This window comes from Panthera onca, chromosome A2 (assembly GCF_046562875.1).
Source record: "Panthera onca isolate mPanOnc1 chromosome A2, mPanOnc1 haplotype 2, whole genome shotgun sequence".
Classification (NCBI taxonomy): Eukaryota; Metazoa; Chordata; class Mammalia; order Carnivora; family Felidae; genus Panthera; species Panthera onca.
Window position 1 is genome coordinate 140,835,642 of NC_138340.1, and position 15,477 is coordinate 140,851,118.

The 15,477-nt window shown below is 37.1% G+C and overlaps 1 long non-coding RNA gene across 1 annotated transcript in view; it reads right to left on the minus strand.

The window, feature by feature from the left end:
• The window catches only part of LOC132679459 (uncharacterized), a 55,145-nt gene extending 43,337 nt beyond the window's left edge, over nucleotides 1-11,808 (minus strand). The window contains exons 1-2 of the long non-coding RNA XR_009610164.3: nucleotides 11,633-11,808; nucleotides 9,254-9,414 (exon numbers count right to left, since the gene is read on the minus strand). This is a non-coding gene — a long non-coding RNA (uncharacterized LOC132679459). The remainder of the gene's footprint in view (nucleotides 1-9,253; nucleotides 9,415-11,632) is intronic.
• Between the last annotated feature and the right edge of the window lie 3,669 nt (nucleotides 11,809-15,477).

The window sequence follows — 15,477 nt, forward strand, 5'->3', positions numbered from 1 at the left end:
ATTTAATAGCAAAAGAAACTAAAACTCAAGAAACTACCACATTTCTAATAGCCGATTCTTCAAAACTTTATTTTGTAAAAAAAAAAAATCTGCACAAGTTAAAACATATTAGGAAAAACATTTAATTTTGTTGTAATTTATTTTGGCTTGCATAATTTGGGTTTTCCAGACTATAACACTTTGTCAACTGTCTCATAAAAATGGGAAGTCATCAATCATGTCTGATCCAAAGACAAATAGGCACACCTCTATTTTTCTTCTTCTTCTTTTTTTTAAATTTAAATTCAAGTTAGTTGACATACAGTGTTGTCTTGGCTTCAGGAGTAGAACCCAATGATTCATCTATTACATAAGACACCCTGTGCTCTTCCTGAAAAGTGCCCTAGTAAATGCCCATCACCCATTTAACCCATCCCCCCACCCCACTTCCCCTCCAGAAGCCTTCAGTTTGTTCTCCATATTTAGGAAAGAGTCTCTTATGCTTAAATACAGAGAACAAACTGAGCGTCGCTGCCAGGGTGTTGGGTAGGGGGGATGGGCTAAATGGGTGAGGGGCATTAAGGAGGGCATTTGTTGGGATGAGCACTGGGTGTTATATGTAAGTGGTGAATCACTAGATTCTATTCTTGAAATCATGATTACACTATACGTTAACTAACTTGGATTTAAATTAAAAAAAATAATTTAAAAAGAGTTTCTTTTGGTTTGCTTCCCTCTCTGTTTTTATCTTATTTTTCCTTCCCTTCTCCTATGCTCATCTGTTGAGTTTCTCAAATTCCAAATATGAGTGAAATCAAATGTCTCCGACTGACTTATTTCACTTAGCATAATACCCTCTATTTCTATCCACGTTGTTGCAAATGACAGCATTTCATTTTTTTTTTATCACCGAGTGGTATTCCATTGTGTGTGTGTGTGTGTGTGTGTGTGTGTGTGTGTGTATATGTGTGTGTGTGTGTGTGTGTGTGTGTGTGTGTATACCTTATCTTCTTTATCCATTCATCGGTCGATGGACATTGGGCCCTTTCCATAATTTGGCTATTGTTGATAGTACCGCTATAAACATTGGGGTGCCTGTGCCCCTTGAATCAGCACTTTTGTATCCTTGGGATAAATTCCTAGTAATGCAATTGCTGGGTTGTAAGGTAGTTCTATTTTTAATTTTTTGATCACCTCCATACTGTTTTCCAGAGTATCTGCACAGAGTATCAGTGTTTGTATTCCCACAAACGCTGAGAAGAGGGTTCTCCCTTTTCTGCATCCTTGCCAACATCTGTTGTTTCCTGAGCTGTTAATTTTAGCCATTCTGATGGGTGTGAGGTGGTATCTCATTGTGGTTTTTGATTTGTATTTCCCTGATGATGAGTGATGTTGAGCATCTTTTCATGTGCCTGTTAGTCATCTGGATGTCTTCTTTGGAAAAGTGTCTGTTCATATCTTCTGCCCATTTCTTCACTGGATTATTTGTTTTTTGGGGTGTTGAGTTTGGTAAATTCTTCATCTGATATGTCATTTGAAAATATCTTTTTCCATTCCATCGGTTGCCTTTTAGTTTTGTTGTTTCCTTTGCTGTGCGGAGGCTCTTTATCATGATGAGATTCCAATAGCTCATTTTTCTTTTTATTTCCCTTGGCTCTAGAGACATGTCAAATAAGAAGTTGCTGCAGCCTAGGTTGAAGATATTGCTGCCCATTTTCTACTGTAGGATTTTGATGGGTTCTCGTCTCACATTTAGGTCTTAATTTTTTTTTATATTTATTTATTTCTGAGACAGAGACAGAGCATGAGCAGGGGAGGGACAGAGAGAGAGGGAGACACAGAATCAGAAGCAGGCTCTAGGCTCTGAGCTGTCAGCACAGAGCCCAACACGGGGCTTGAACTCACAAACCATGAGATCATGACCTGAGCCGAAGTCGGTCGCTCAACCGACTGAGCCACCCAGGTGCCCCATCTATTTTTCTTATAAAAGATCAAAACTTAAACTCTATTCCTGTGCTATAATGCTCTAAGAGACATTAATAAAGGATATATCTGTGAGCAAAACAGCGTATAAATTCTATAAATCACATTAGTAAATGAAATATGTTTTCCAAGATGGTTAGTAGTCACTGTTAGAAACCCTGAAAGTGACCATCCCTCTACTGAATTGCCTAAACAATGACCCTTTGTCTGATTAGAGCAGTGTTATGTGTTACCTCCCATTAATTGTTAAAAAATCACAGTATCTTTTATTTGGACACAATTTTTTGATCAGACACTTGTTTTTCCCCCACTTTCTTAATTGTTTCACCTCACAATCAGAAGCAGAATGTCATAATTATACTGGGTCTTAATAAATTTTTGTCATCATCTTTATTTAAAAAAATTTTTTTTAACGTTTATTGAGACAGAGAGAGACAGAGCATGAACGGGGGAGACTCAGAGAGAGGGAGACACAGAATCTGAAACAGGTTCCAGGCTCCGAGCTGTCAGCACAGAGCCTGACGCGGGGCTCAAACTCACGGACCGCGAGATCATGACCTGAGCCGAAGTCGGCCACTTAACCGATTGAGCCACCCAGGCGCCCCGTTATCTTTATTTTAAATTGGATATATTCTTTATTTTTAGCTTTCTCTTTTAGAGTCTCACCTTCAGCTCAGGATAATTTTCTTTCATTATTTTTCAGTGGCTTCCTTTTTTCCATACTCTTCTATCCACTTATGAAATTACTATTAGATGGATCTTAGTTCTAGATCTGTACTCAATGTTGTTTTCCTTTCGTGTATTCTAAGTCTTTGTCTTTTTTCTTTGTATTATAGATTCACTCACCTTTTCTTCTAGAATACTAGTTTAATTTTCATCATATTTTGACACTCAAATTTTTAATTCCAAAGAACTCTTTTTTTGTGTGTCTGTAATGAAATTGCTCCTTTTTCATAGCAGCCTTGTTTTGGTTTGTGTATTTGGTAGCTTCCTGGATCTCTCTGAGAATGTCAATTAGATTAAAAAAAAAATTTTTTTAAATGTTTATTTTTGAAGGAGAGAGAGAGACAAAGTGTGAGTGGGGGAGGGGCAGAGAGAGAGGGAGACACAGAATCCGAAGGAGGCTCCAGGCTCTGAGCTGTCAGCACAGAGCCCAATGCGGGGCTTGAACTCACAAACCGGAAGATCATGACCTGAGCCGAAGTCGGGCGCTCAACAAACTGAGCCACCCAGGCGCCCCAATTAGATTTTTTTAATTGTTGCTCTTCTTATACATTTTATTCTGTTCTACTTTCCCTAAGATCAATTGTTCCTTTTATTAATTTCATACTGTTCATGTGTATCAAATGTTTGGTGGTCTTTGATCATCTATTTATATTCATGAAGGACCAGAGCAACTGAAAGACTGTCATAGGGATTTCCCCTCTCCGTGTGTGTTTGGACATATTTACTCAACAGGGTTCTTAGGTTGAATGGGAGGGTGGACTGTATGCAGACAGTTAAAGGGGCTAAGGCATGTTGACAAGTCAGATGCCATCTGGAGCATGTGAAAAGAAAACAGGCAGGTTGGTAGACCCTCACAATGATCAAAGTAAGGAGAAACTTAACATGAAAGAGGAATGTAATTCTTCTTGGGTTGAGCAGCCTTTCCTTTTTTTATCCCCTCCATGCCCACTGCGGAGACCAGTTCGGCTCTGCTTTTGTATTTGGTCCAATTGCCAAACTCTGAAACCTTCCTAGGAAGATCTTTCTTTGATTTTAAATGTCCTGGGGTCAAGGGGTGCCTGGCTAGTTCCTTTGGAAGAGCATGCGACTCTTGATCTCAAGATTGTGAGTTCAAGCCCCACATTGGGTGTAGAGATCACTCAAACAAACAAACCTAAAAAAATAAAGTCTACATAGTCTGGGAAGTTGAGTGGCCTCACCAGTTCTGCTATACTGGAAGAAATATTTTATTGATTGCTCTGATAATTAGTCCTCAACATGCTTCTTTTTTTGGATCTGTTGTCACTGTACTTAGGGTTTCTCTCTCCAATGGAAGGAACAGCTCATACCTCTGCAATAACTTTCTACTATTTTTTTTCTTTTAATTTAAATTTCTGATTCAATTCAATCTGTTTTCAGCCTTTGGGTCATGTCACCATTTCTTGTTTTCAGCTTTATGCGATATTTTTTCTTTCTTTCTTCTTATTATTTTTTAAATGTTTATTTAATTTTGAGAGAGAGAGAGCAGGAGTAGGGGAGGGGCAGAGAGAGAGGGAGACACAGAATCCGAGGCACGCTCCAGGCTCCGAGGTGTCAGCACAGATTCCGATGTGGGGCTTGAACTCACAAACCGTGAGATCATGACGTGAGCTAAAGTCAGATGCTTAACTGAGCCACCCAGAGGCCCCATATACTATTTTTTTTCTAAGGACGTATGCTGAAAATGATGCAGTAAATATATGTGCTTAGTGCATCATCTTGAACTATTTGTTCTAGTAAATTCATGTTATATTTACTCAGGATGATAGTTAATGACTTACCAAGAGTTAATTATTCCATTATGATCAAAGACAGCCCATTAGAATCTATTTTTTAAATAATATACATTGTAGTACACAAAGCACTTGATCTCCTATTTTCTCTTTAATCTGGAAATCTTTTAAGTATAGTTTTCTTTACCTCTCTATTTTCCAACTAAAGTTTCAATCAAAGGTTCTTCTTAAGTCAGTGAATTTAAGTTGGGTATTTTCAGAAAGCAATGGTCATTTATACCAATATGCTTTTAAGACAGTCTGAGTTTGGTTATAAAGAGATTTAATGCAACCCTCCAGTTTAACTTGGAGGACTGAGTCACCCCTGTAATGACATGTTTCTCTGAGCCACCACAGGCATCCTTTGCCACTCAACCTCTGCTTGGCATCAGGTGACTAAAGGGCCAGCAGCAAACAAAAGCAAAGGTAAAATATACTTTTTGTTCTGTTGGAAAAAATTTAAGGACTGTTTTTAAAAATATGCTTTCTTAGGGGACTTAGAAGAAAACTAATTTTGTTTTATTTCTTGGAATACCCCAATTTCTTTTCTGGCCTAACTTTATTTACTTTTCAAATATTGTACCTTTCAAAATGTGAGCTTGCTTTTACGAAGCTAACACTGTACAAAATACATTTGTCACTGACAGTTATAAGTTAAATTTCAGTTAGTTTTTTATTATACACTTGTTTTTGAAAATGATTGCCATGTTAATGACTATTCAAGGCTTGCTTCATTTCTCCTCTACATGCATAATTTCTTTGAAAAGCACCTTTTTGCAATATGTTGGGTTATCATAACCTAATACTTAACTCACAATAGCATCAGAATGTGTTCCTCAGAGTAGATTAGAAAACTAACTGTAAATAAGGCACAGGAATGTATGGCTTTATGACTGAGCTACAATTTTAATATTTTTTTATAACTGATAGCTGTGAAGGATTCCTCAAGCTAACTTTATATACCTAAATGGTTTTATTTAGACTATAAGAGCATTTCTTTATTGGATAAAGATTTTATTTTATTTTATTTTTTAAAGATTTTATTTTTGCATAGTTTTTAGTGAAGGATATTTTTAAAGATCTGTTCCATTGTTATCGTATCTACACTGATGGGCAGTATTAGAGAACTTATTTGGAAAAAGAATTCAGTTTTAAGGAAATATATGACATTTAAAAGGGTTCAGAAAATGGATTTTTTCATATAAATAGGTTTTTTCTTTCCAAATACTGATAAAGAGAATGAATACTTAGAGATGATAATCAAAAGATATTTCCAATAAGGAAATCTCTTAGCAATTGGGCAAAGGATATACACATAGATAGACAGATTTAGATTTTCCAGAAAAGAAAGAACAAGTACCAAAACAATATAAGAAAGATAAATCATAAACCATTTAATGTAGAGAGAGAAAGCTTTAAAGTCAAGAAATTTCCTAATGATGAAGAAAAAATTTGTCTACTTCACTGGCTACATATATCAAAGGTAAGATAAAAGATTTGAAGAATTATGAGCTGAATAACATAGTGTAATAAAATTTGGTATCTCTAACCTCTTTGCCAGTTCCTGAATCTAGATACTGATGTTGATTTATTTCAGCCTAGTTTGTAAATCAGAATCCAGTTTGATGATGGAGGGAAGATATCATGTTGAAGTGTTCACAGATTTTTAACATTTAAGTGGAGTCATGAGAAAAGAGTTGAAAAGATGCTAAATGGAAAAAGTTAAAAAAAAAACTTTAGAAAATAACAAGTTATAAAAAATTCATGTGCAGAGATTCAGAGTTCATATTCTTTACGATTTTTTGAGAGTTATGATACCTACCATATTTTCTTAGCAATAAACTTTGTGAACCTGGTTCTTTCTCGGAAAAAGCTTCATCAAGTTCAGTAAAGTTATACTTACATCATCATCTATAATTACTTGTTTGTTGAACTGTTAGTCTCCTTAGGGTAGCACATTCCTTGAATTTTTCAACATGTAATAGAAGTGTAGATGCTGCGAATTTCTGACAGGAACAGTTTCCAGTTGTCTTTTTTTCACAGAATGAAGTCTTTTAAGTGAGCACAGGCCCAGTGCCCATAATTGGTCCAAATAAATGAGTTCCATGTTCCGTCTTATCAAGAATATTTGAAAACAACACATCTCACTCTTCAAGGAGCTCTATTTCTTAGACCTATTATACTGGGTGGCTCAAGAATTGGTTGGAATTGCTCTACCTCTGTCATAGGCATTCCAGAACAACCTCACTTGATCCTTAGTCCAACCCAGAACCTGCAATTGGAACATTTCTGAATTTCCTCATTGTAATAGGAGACCCTTTCAAGGTTACATTTGGAAATTAAAATCTATTTCCAAACATTTTCAAGTTATATGGTTTGCAAAATTAGATAGCAATTGATGGCTTTCATTAAATAAACTTATTTTTAAAAAATTAAAAAATCTTTGTATGAAAAAGTATCAGTTTATCATTAACTACCATTAATGCAGAAACTCAACTTTCTTTACCAATATGCAAATGTAACACAGTTCTCATATCATGTGAATGGATAACCAAAGTAGAGGACACATTCTCTAATGATCTGTTTAAAATGCATGCAAATTATTGATTAGTTAGATACTGTATTTGGTGTTTCAACAGTTTGTTATTATTTTTTTAGGAAACAAAGCATAATCCACTTGGTTGCACAATAATTACTACATACTATCTGTTACTTAAACCTGATGGAGATTAGCCTAACTGGCACAGCCCATTGCAACATCAAGAGTTTCATCATCATCCAGCAGGTGTATCTGTAGTGAAAGCCTAGTGCCTTGGAAGAAGATAAGAGATAGCTACATAGCTGATCATACAAGATCCAAACCTAAAGAGTAAAGAAAAATACATGCAAACATGATTTCACAAGCTCTTGCTTTCCTCATGTGCCACAATCTTTTTAGATAGCTTAATTTTAATGAGTTTGACAGTTTGTGTTCAGGTTTACCAAAGGTTGATGGAGATATTTCAGGTAGGAAACATTAGTTGCCATGTCAGTGGGCACTACAAACTCAGGTGTGATTCAGTTGAGTACCAGGAGATCAGACCACAGTGGTGAGAAGTCCAGAGAGCAATTCAATTCAGAGAGATCTTGGGCAGAAAATCTGTCCTGTGTGGCAATGTCAGCAAGAGGGTTATAGAGTTGCAGAGAGGCATGAGGGGAGGGGTGGTGGGCAAGATTCCATCCCATATTCATAAATTTTAAAGATTAGAATTTAAGTTCATAATTTTAATTTTCAACAGCCAACACTTTATGTAGCTCATAAGCAGAAAACAGACATCTATACTGTGTTTGGATTTATAATATACAATCATTATTCATCATCATCATCCCCCCAAAAGACAGTATTGTGACACATTGGAAAGACTAATTGAAACAACAATAGTAAAAACTGAATATGACAGACAATGAAACTTGTTCTAGTGTGTTGATAATGGTAACTAGCCCTGGAGTCTAAGATTTTGAGCTCTGCTTCATACTGGCTTCTGTTATACGACCTCTGAAATGTCCTTATTTTGTGTTGTAAAATAGCCCAAAAGGATAGTTGGACAAAATTTTGTAAAAGCAGTAAGATTTGAGAAAGTATTTATTAGAAAGAAGTGTGAGGAAGAATAAAAAGGAATAAAAATAATGCCAGGAACATTTGAAGAATTAGAAAAAAAAACTGTCAGAATTTAAGCTTTGTCAGAAAGGTATAACTGGATAAAATACAATGGAATTAAAGTGCTTAAGAAATCCAAGGAAAAATGATCTGAAGTTGAATAGGTAAAATCCACCCTCCTGAGTTATTTATAATTAGGTTGGATAATTTTCCAAAACTACAACATAGTCAAGGAAAGAAGAAGAACCAAAGCATCTTTTTCATATTCAGTCCCTCCAAGTACTTTTATGGTTGTGACTGGAGTTTTGCACCGTTTACAATCAGAGAAGTCCTATTTCTCTATAGCATCTTTTTCCACTTGTAAGAAATAATGTACTCATATTGTGCACAGCATTTTGTGGTGCGTAATACTACTAATCAATTTCTTCAAGCCAATCTTCTGTGTTTCTACTGAACATCTACTAAACCATTAACCACCATTAGTTTTTCTTTACCATAGATAATTAACCAAGCTATAATTAGCTCTTAATACCCACATGTCAGTATACAGTGGTAACTTAAAGTGTTGGCTGATGGTGTTTACCTCAACTACAAATAAAGGGGGGAGGGGACTTTCTTATTTCCTAAAAAGGGCTTTTCTTGCCAGATTTCAGAAAAGCATACCTTTTCTCAAATAACTTGATAAAAAAATGATCTATGTAATAAAATCCAACTCAGATGTTAACTTTTCAGGAAGCCATGCCTGATTCCCTATAATCAGAATCAGTTTATATCTTCTTCTTTTTTTTTGTTTCAAGAGAGCTCTATTATTTTTTGATTCAAATAATGGTTTTGAATAACTGCTTCATCAACATAGGACAAGAGTCTCAGAAGTTGCCACTCAAAGAAATATCATCCACTTTTTCCCCTCAGCCACCAGCTCTCCTTTCTGGAGACAAGCAACATAATTAATCCTTGAGTGTCCCTCCAGATATATTTCTTAGTACTCAAACTATATACATATACATGAACAAATAAATATAAATACAAATATAAGTATATCCCTTTCTCAGAAAAATAATGGCAGTATTCTATACACATCTTATTTCTTAAAAATGTTAAATATATGTATGAATATGTATATAAAACAAATATATACCTTAAAGAATAATTATGGTATCTGGTGAATATCCATGTCAATATGTAGAAACAACTTCATTCTTTGTATAGTTGCATAATATTCCATTGGGTAGAAGCCCACAGTTTCACAACTTCTGAATAATGGACATTCGATTCCAAACTTGATGATTATGGGCAATGCTGCAATGAATAACATGGAAGCAGAATTTCCAGGTAAAAAGTTTTGTGCATTTGTAATTCAGATAGAAATTTCCAGTTTTCCGTTTCCTTTGGGAATGCACCATGGTCATTTACTCTTTCCTCATTACAAACAATTTGGAGTCTGTGCCTGCACATTTTACCTTGCTCAGATTTTTACCTTGTTAAAATATGTATGCTATACAGAGAGATGGGTGTCATTTGTAAAAAAGCCAGTCCAACCTTAGTTTCCAAGACATTCCTGTCACAACTCAGGCAGGATATAAAATTAAGCCATTAAATTAAATTAAAATATTGTGATCTGACTACAACCTTTGGTGTCTCACATGCCTGCAGCTTCCACTCCAATCTTGTGCCCTGACATTCAGACCAAGTATGTGAAGAATCCAGGTCAAACTCTCCTGTGTAAGTATGACTCCTGTCCCCAGGCCTGGGGTTCTGCCTCAGCTCCCCTTCCCTAGTTTCTGTTTGTTTACCCTGCCTAATATCCCAGTTCTTCCAGTCAATGACTTGGGTCATATCTTGGAGGAAGGGGGTGTTGTAAGTTATCATCTTGACTATGGACATTGAAAGGACTTATGTAACATTTCACAGACCACTAGATTGATTTACTGTTCACAAACATTAATTAGAAAGCTGAAGATTCAAATTAACCTAATGTTATTTTAAGGAGCTTAGTTAAAAACAGGTTGACAGAGGGAACATTTTATACAAAACGTGGTCCTGAGACTTTGTGTGCTTTTCCAAGAAAGCTGTTGATCTTGGCTGCAAGAAATTTTAAGTCCTAAAGGAAAGTAATACTTTTTTGACAAAGACTAAGTATATACACTCTTGCATAAGGACAATTATACTCTCTTTCAGATAACATTTCATAAAATGCAAATTGTTCTTGCTTCATAAAAAAAAGTGGCCTTTCCCACTGAAGAGCGAATTTTCCATGAGCAAGAGCGACACTGAAATAGTCATTTTTATATACTCACAAAACTTAAGTTTATCTTTTAGGAAATGAGGGAAGAGAAGGGAAGTGGTTTTATACAATCAAGATAGTCCAGTAGTTTTAAATTTTGTTCAGACGGAGGGACATCAGTGCTCTTTGATGTAACACAAAATAGAGTTATAATAAAACTCAGTACCTAATGATGAATTGTGGGACTTACAGGATATCATCATAGAGTGGATTCTATTTAAATCAATGGCACTGAGTTTTTAAGAAAAATGTAGGGGAAAAACTTAATTGAGAAACTTCTATCCATCAAAGTGTATTTTTTCTCCTGCTGGAACAGCCAATTTTCACAATGTTGATATTTCATGAGAAGAATTTAAGAACCATCAGGATAAGACACCAGTTGACAATCAGACTAAGGCAGGAACATCCTTCAGAGGGAAAAACAGAAGCCTATTATTGGCGTTTGCTTTAATAAGCTTTTATTAAAAGCAGATTAACAATTAGTTTTGCAGAGCTGAGGGTACAGCTTTGAACTCAGTGGCCGTGCTGTAGCTTCCATTCGATAAATATTTATGCTTATAGTTCTATTATTAGCAAAATATCACTTTGGCCAACCCTTTCCTCAAAGGTTTGGAAATAAAACATTGCATTTTTAAATTTCCAAAAAAACGGGGTTCATTGGGATCCCCATTTAGGGATTAGGACTTTGAGGATACCTTTTTAAACCTTATGGATTTAGAGGCAGACACTTGGCACCTTAAAGGTTTTGATAAAAAAAATCTCAATATCATGAAAAAAAGAAGAGTTGTAGATTTGGAAAATTAATTCCTTTCACAAATACATTACTGGATGGGTGTGTATGTTTTTCAAAGCATTCCCAGAGTATTCCCCTCTATTTAGAATTTGGAGTTGCAATCACAATTAAACGCAAACTAGCAGGATTAATTTATAGATTTATAATATTATTAGTTTTCATTGTGGCGATCATTAAAAACACCGTGAACTTCTGAATATCTGGATTCCACGACATTCATCTGTGTTCCGGATTATTCCAAGAGTCTCCTTATCGGCTTCTGCTGCTTCTCTCTTGTGCCCTTTCCCTTTCAGGCTGGCCTCAACACAGCAGCCAGAGGAATCCAGTTAAGGCCAGTTCAGACCAGGTCGTTCTTCTCTCAAACCTTTCTAATTCTTTCCCATCACACGTAGAGTGAAAGCCAGAGTCCCAACAAGGCCCTACAAGACCCTGTCTCTTACCTCTCTCTTTTATCCAGTCACCGGGTTGTTTGAAGTTTTTCAAACAGGGCAGAGATCCTCCTGCTTCAGGGCCTTTGCATTTGTGTTCCTCCCATGCTTTCCCAAACTTCCAGGCTTACTCCTTTTCTCTTTCAGATCAGTGAAGCCTTCCCATCTAAAATGAATCCTGCTTTATTTTTTTCTCTGCCGTTACCACCTTCCAAGGTACTATCTACTTTATTTACTCATCTTGTTTATTGTCTGTCTCCCCTGCAAAGATTCAAGCCTTGTAGGGCAGGGGTTTTTGTTTGCTTTGATCAGTATTCCTAGGACTTAGGGTGGGAACCTGGTTTATAGAAGGTGCTCAATAAAAATTTCCCGAATGCTCAGTAGTGTCTTTACACAGGTGTCAATGCCCCGAAGACTGCTGGGAACGCACCTACAGTTAACTGGGTTGGGTTTATTACGGGTTCCAGCAAGGGAAAATGCCCAGCATGAGAAACTGTGAGGTTGCTCAGTAAGAGGGTTGTCAGCAAGAGCCTATGACAGAACTCAGGATTTAGCTGAGTGACCTGGCAGAAGGTCTAAGAAAATGGAGATTTTCTCCATATTGGATGTTGTCAGAAAGCAAGCACATATCCATACTTGGGTAAGGAATAGCAGTCATTCCGGCAACAGGAGAGAAGGATGTTTGATATTTTATGGGTTGCACAGTGACCTTGTTTTTATGTGTGCTTGGACAAAATGAAAAAGTGGCCTTGCTCTGTCTCATTTTATTACAGTCTGAGATTAAACTTGTGTGAGGTCGGTATTCTGTGAAATTGTTTGTCTAATAGGGGAATAACACGACATAGTTCTAAGTGCCTCCAGTTTCTGAAATCTGGATGTTGCTTTTTTTTTTTTTTTTTTTTTTAACGTGTCACAAGCAACTAAACTTTTGTGGGGAAGGAGTGAGAGGGGAAATAGTAAATGGAGGATAGAAACTTCTCTGCAGACTCTTGTATCTGCACATGGCACGCCTGTCTCTCTCAAGGGCCCCCCCCCCCTTCTTCACCATCCTTCACTGTCAGGATGGGGGAACCATAATGAGGTAAGGGTTGAGGCCTGCTTGATATAAGGCGGTCCCCACTTTTCTGTTATTTTTTCATATTCTCCTTTAGTGGGCTAAGAAGAGCAGAACTGCGAAGCTGAGTCAGAGTAGTTTCAGCTAAACCTTCCTCACTATGGCTCTTCTCTCCAGCAGGGCACGGGTCTGAGGAGAAAACCACCTCCCATTACCCTCAAGGTTTCAGGGATGTGCCACTCTGCTGGGAATCATTTGTTCAGGGGCCTTCAAAATGTCTTCGCAGAAGTTTCCCTGTGGAAGGAAGGGAACCAGTTCTTCATACATGTTCCCAGAACAAACCCTGTTCCTATGAAGAGAAAACTGGTGATAAAATTTAGGGGAGAAGTCCAAGTGACACTCCTCACTCATCCCCACCCCAAATATCTTGCCAACTCTTCCTAAAATTCCAGCAATTAGAGATGTGCTTAAAGAAGCAGACCTTTCTGGGTAGATTGCAAGAGGGGGGGAGGAAGAGAGAAAAGGAAGGTTGCTGTTGGTGACTCATGTTTAAGGGTGGGTAATTGCACAGACTGTTACGCTGTCATGACTGGTCGAGATACAGGTAGAGCTCAGTGGGGATTTGGGTGGCACGGGCAGGATGAACTAAAGGGGGTCCAGAGGAGTTCTGAAGCAAAGGGCATGTTAGGAGGGAAGGCATGCGTAGGTTCCCTGGTGAAAGGGTGGGTAAGCAGGCAGCCAATGGCTGCATAATGGGGGCAGGGGACCAAAAAACTTTCCAGAGGTGCCAAGTGAAGGGATCTCCTCCCAGAAAGCCATGTTTAATTAGGAGAGTGACAGGGGGTGTACCAGCACCGTGACCTGCCTGCGTGGGAAGCAGAAAGCTGACACATACAGCAAGCAGAAGACACAGGCACTGAACTTTCCTTACTTACCTTGCCCGTATTTGCTGTGTAATCCGTACATTTGATTAGGAGTTTGGCCTGCCACCTGCCATGGAGCGTGTACCTTCCAGTAACCAGAATAAGGGGAATAATAATGTTCCAGGATAAGGAGAAAAGAATAACTTGGTAACTTTGTAATGAATGGGTGAAAATTTGCAGGCAGTAATGAGGGGGCTGACCAAAGGGGAAACAATAATCAGTGGAAAGCTATGTTTTGAATAAAACCCAAAGCAGAAAGTGAGTGTCTGATAGGTTGTGTATATATATATATATATATATATGTGTGTGTGTGTGTGTGTGTGTGTGTGTATATATATATATATATATACATACACTTTTTTTTGGTATACATTTATAGCCTTCTCTAACATGAGCTGAATTTTACGTTTAAATAAAAGCTTTTTCTCCCCTATTAATGAACACATCTGCAAGTAAATCCATTTTTCTTATCCTAAGGCAGAATATAATAAAAAATCAAAGAAAAAGGACATTTTAAAGGACCACGATTCTTGTTGTATGCATAAAATTATATCCTCTTGAAAATACTGTTCTCTTCAAATAAGAATTTATACCTTCAGTGTGACATATTTCAAGTTACTAAGATAAGCAATCTTATCCATCTTCGTGTTGTGGAGGAACACATATTTATTCAATTCACAGATGAAGAAAATACCTCCATAATTCTTAAAAACTTATATATATATACATATATATACACACATATTTTAATGTTTATTTTTTATTTTTGAGAGAGACAGTGTGAGTGGGGGAGGTGCAGAGAAAGAGAGGGTCAGAGGATCTGAAGTGGGCTTTGCACTGACAACAGGGATCCTGATGAGAGGCTCGAACCCACCAACTGAGAGATCTTGCCCTGAGCCAAAAGTCAGGTAGCTCAACTGACTGAGATACCTAGGTGCCCCCAAACTGATATTTTGCTTATATCCATTTATTTAGCACTTCTTAAACGTCTTTGAATAAAGTTTTACACATTATTTTAGTAACTGGTCTGTTCAGGTTTTCTATTTTTCATAAATCATTTTAAATTTTGGCTTGCCTCAGTGTCCTAGGTCTCACAAATGCTATACGGTTTAGCTGGTGACATCTAGCGGCTAAAAATGATAATTACATACAATATGCAGCACACCGCTTTGCGGACGGAAATACTCAAAAGCCACAGATTCCATGGAAAAAAACCTCCGTCAGCCAGACTTCCTGGTTGTAACGAACCAAAACAAAACCTCACTGACGAGCAGAGAAGTGCTGTCCCATAAGGACAATCCTGCCACTTAACACCAACACCATGGATAGCAGGTTCCGAATGCCCCTGAGAGGCCATTTATGGACGCCGGAATTTCTGGCCCCACCACCTTTCAGGCTTTTTGATTCCCAAGATCTCAATTCAAAGTCCAGAGTAGGATGGATCCTGACTGCGATTGCATATCAGCACCCTAGCTGCAAGGAAGGCTGGGAAAGCATCTCAACATTTTTGGCTTAGTGAGATAATACAAAGTTATTATAAGATTAAATGAGATGAATTTTTTATAAAGTACTTAAGCTTAAGGCCTAGGATTTGATGACTTTTCAAAAATGATAATGGGTATAATTTTACATTTTTATTTGATCATAAGCTTTTTCAAGAGCAACCACAAGTGAATAACCACATCTTATTCACTTTGTATTCTGGGCATAGGGTCTGAAGTTCCATGAATTTTTATTGAATTGCATTGCTTGCCCCTGAATGGAAACTCAGTCACTACACTTGCTTCTGTATCTCAATTTATGTATAGTCGTCTTTAAAATCTAATAATCTACCAGTATTTGAGTCTTTTTCCTCAAAATTATCACTAATAGAAAATTAC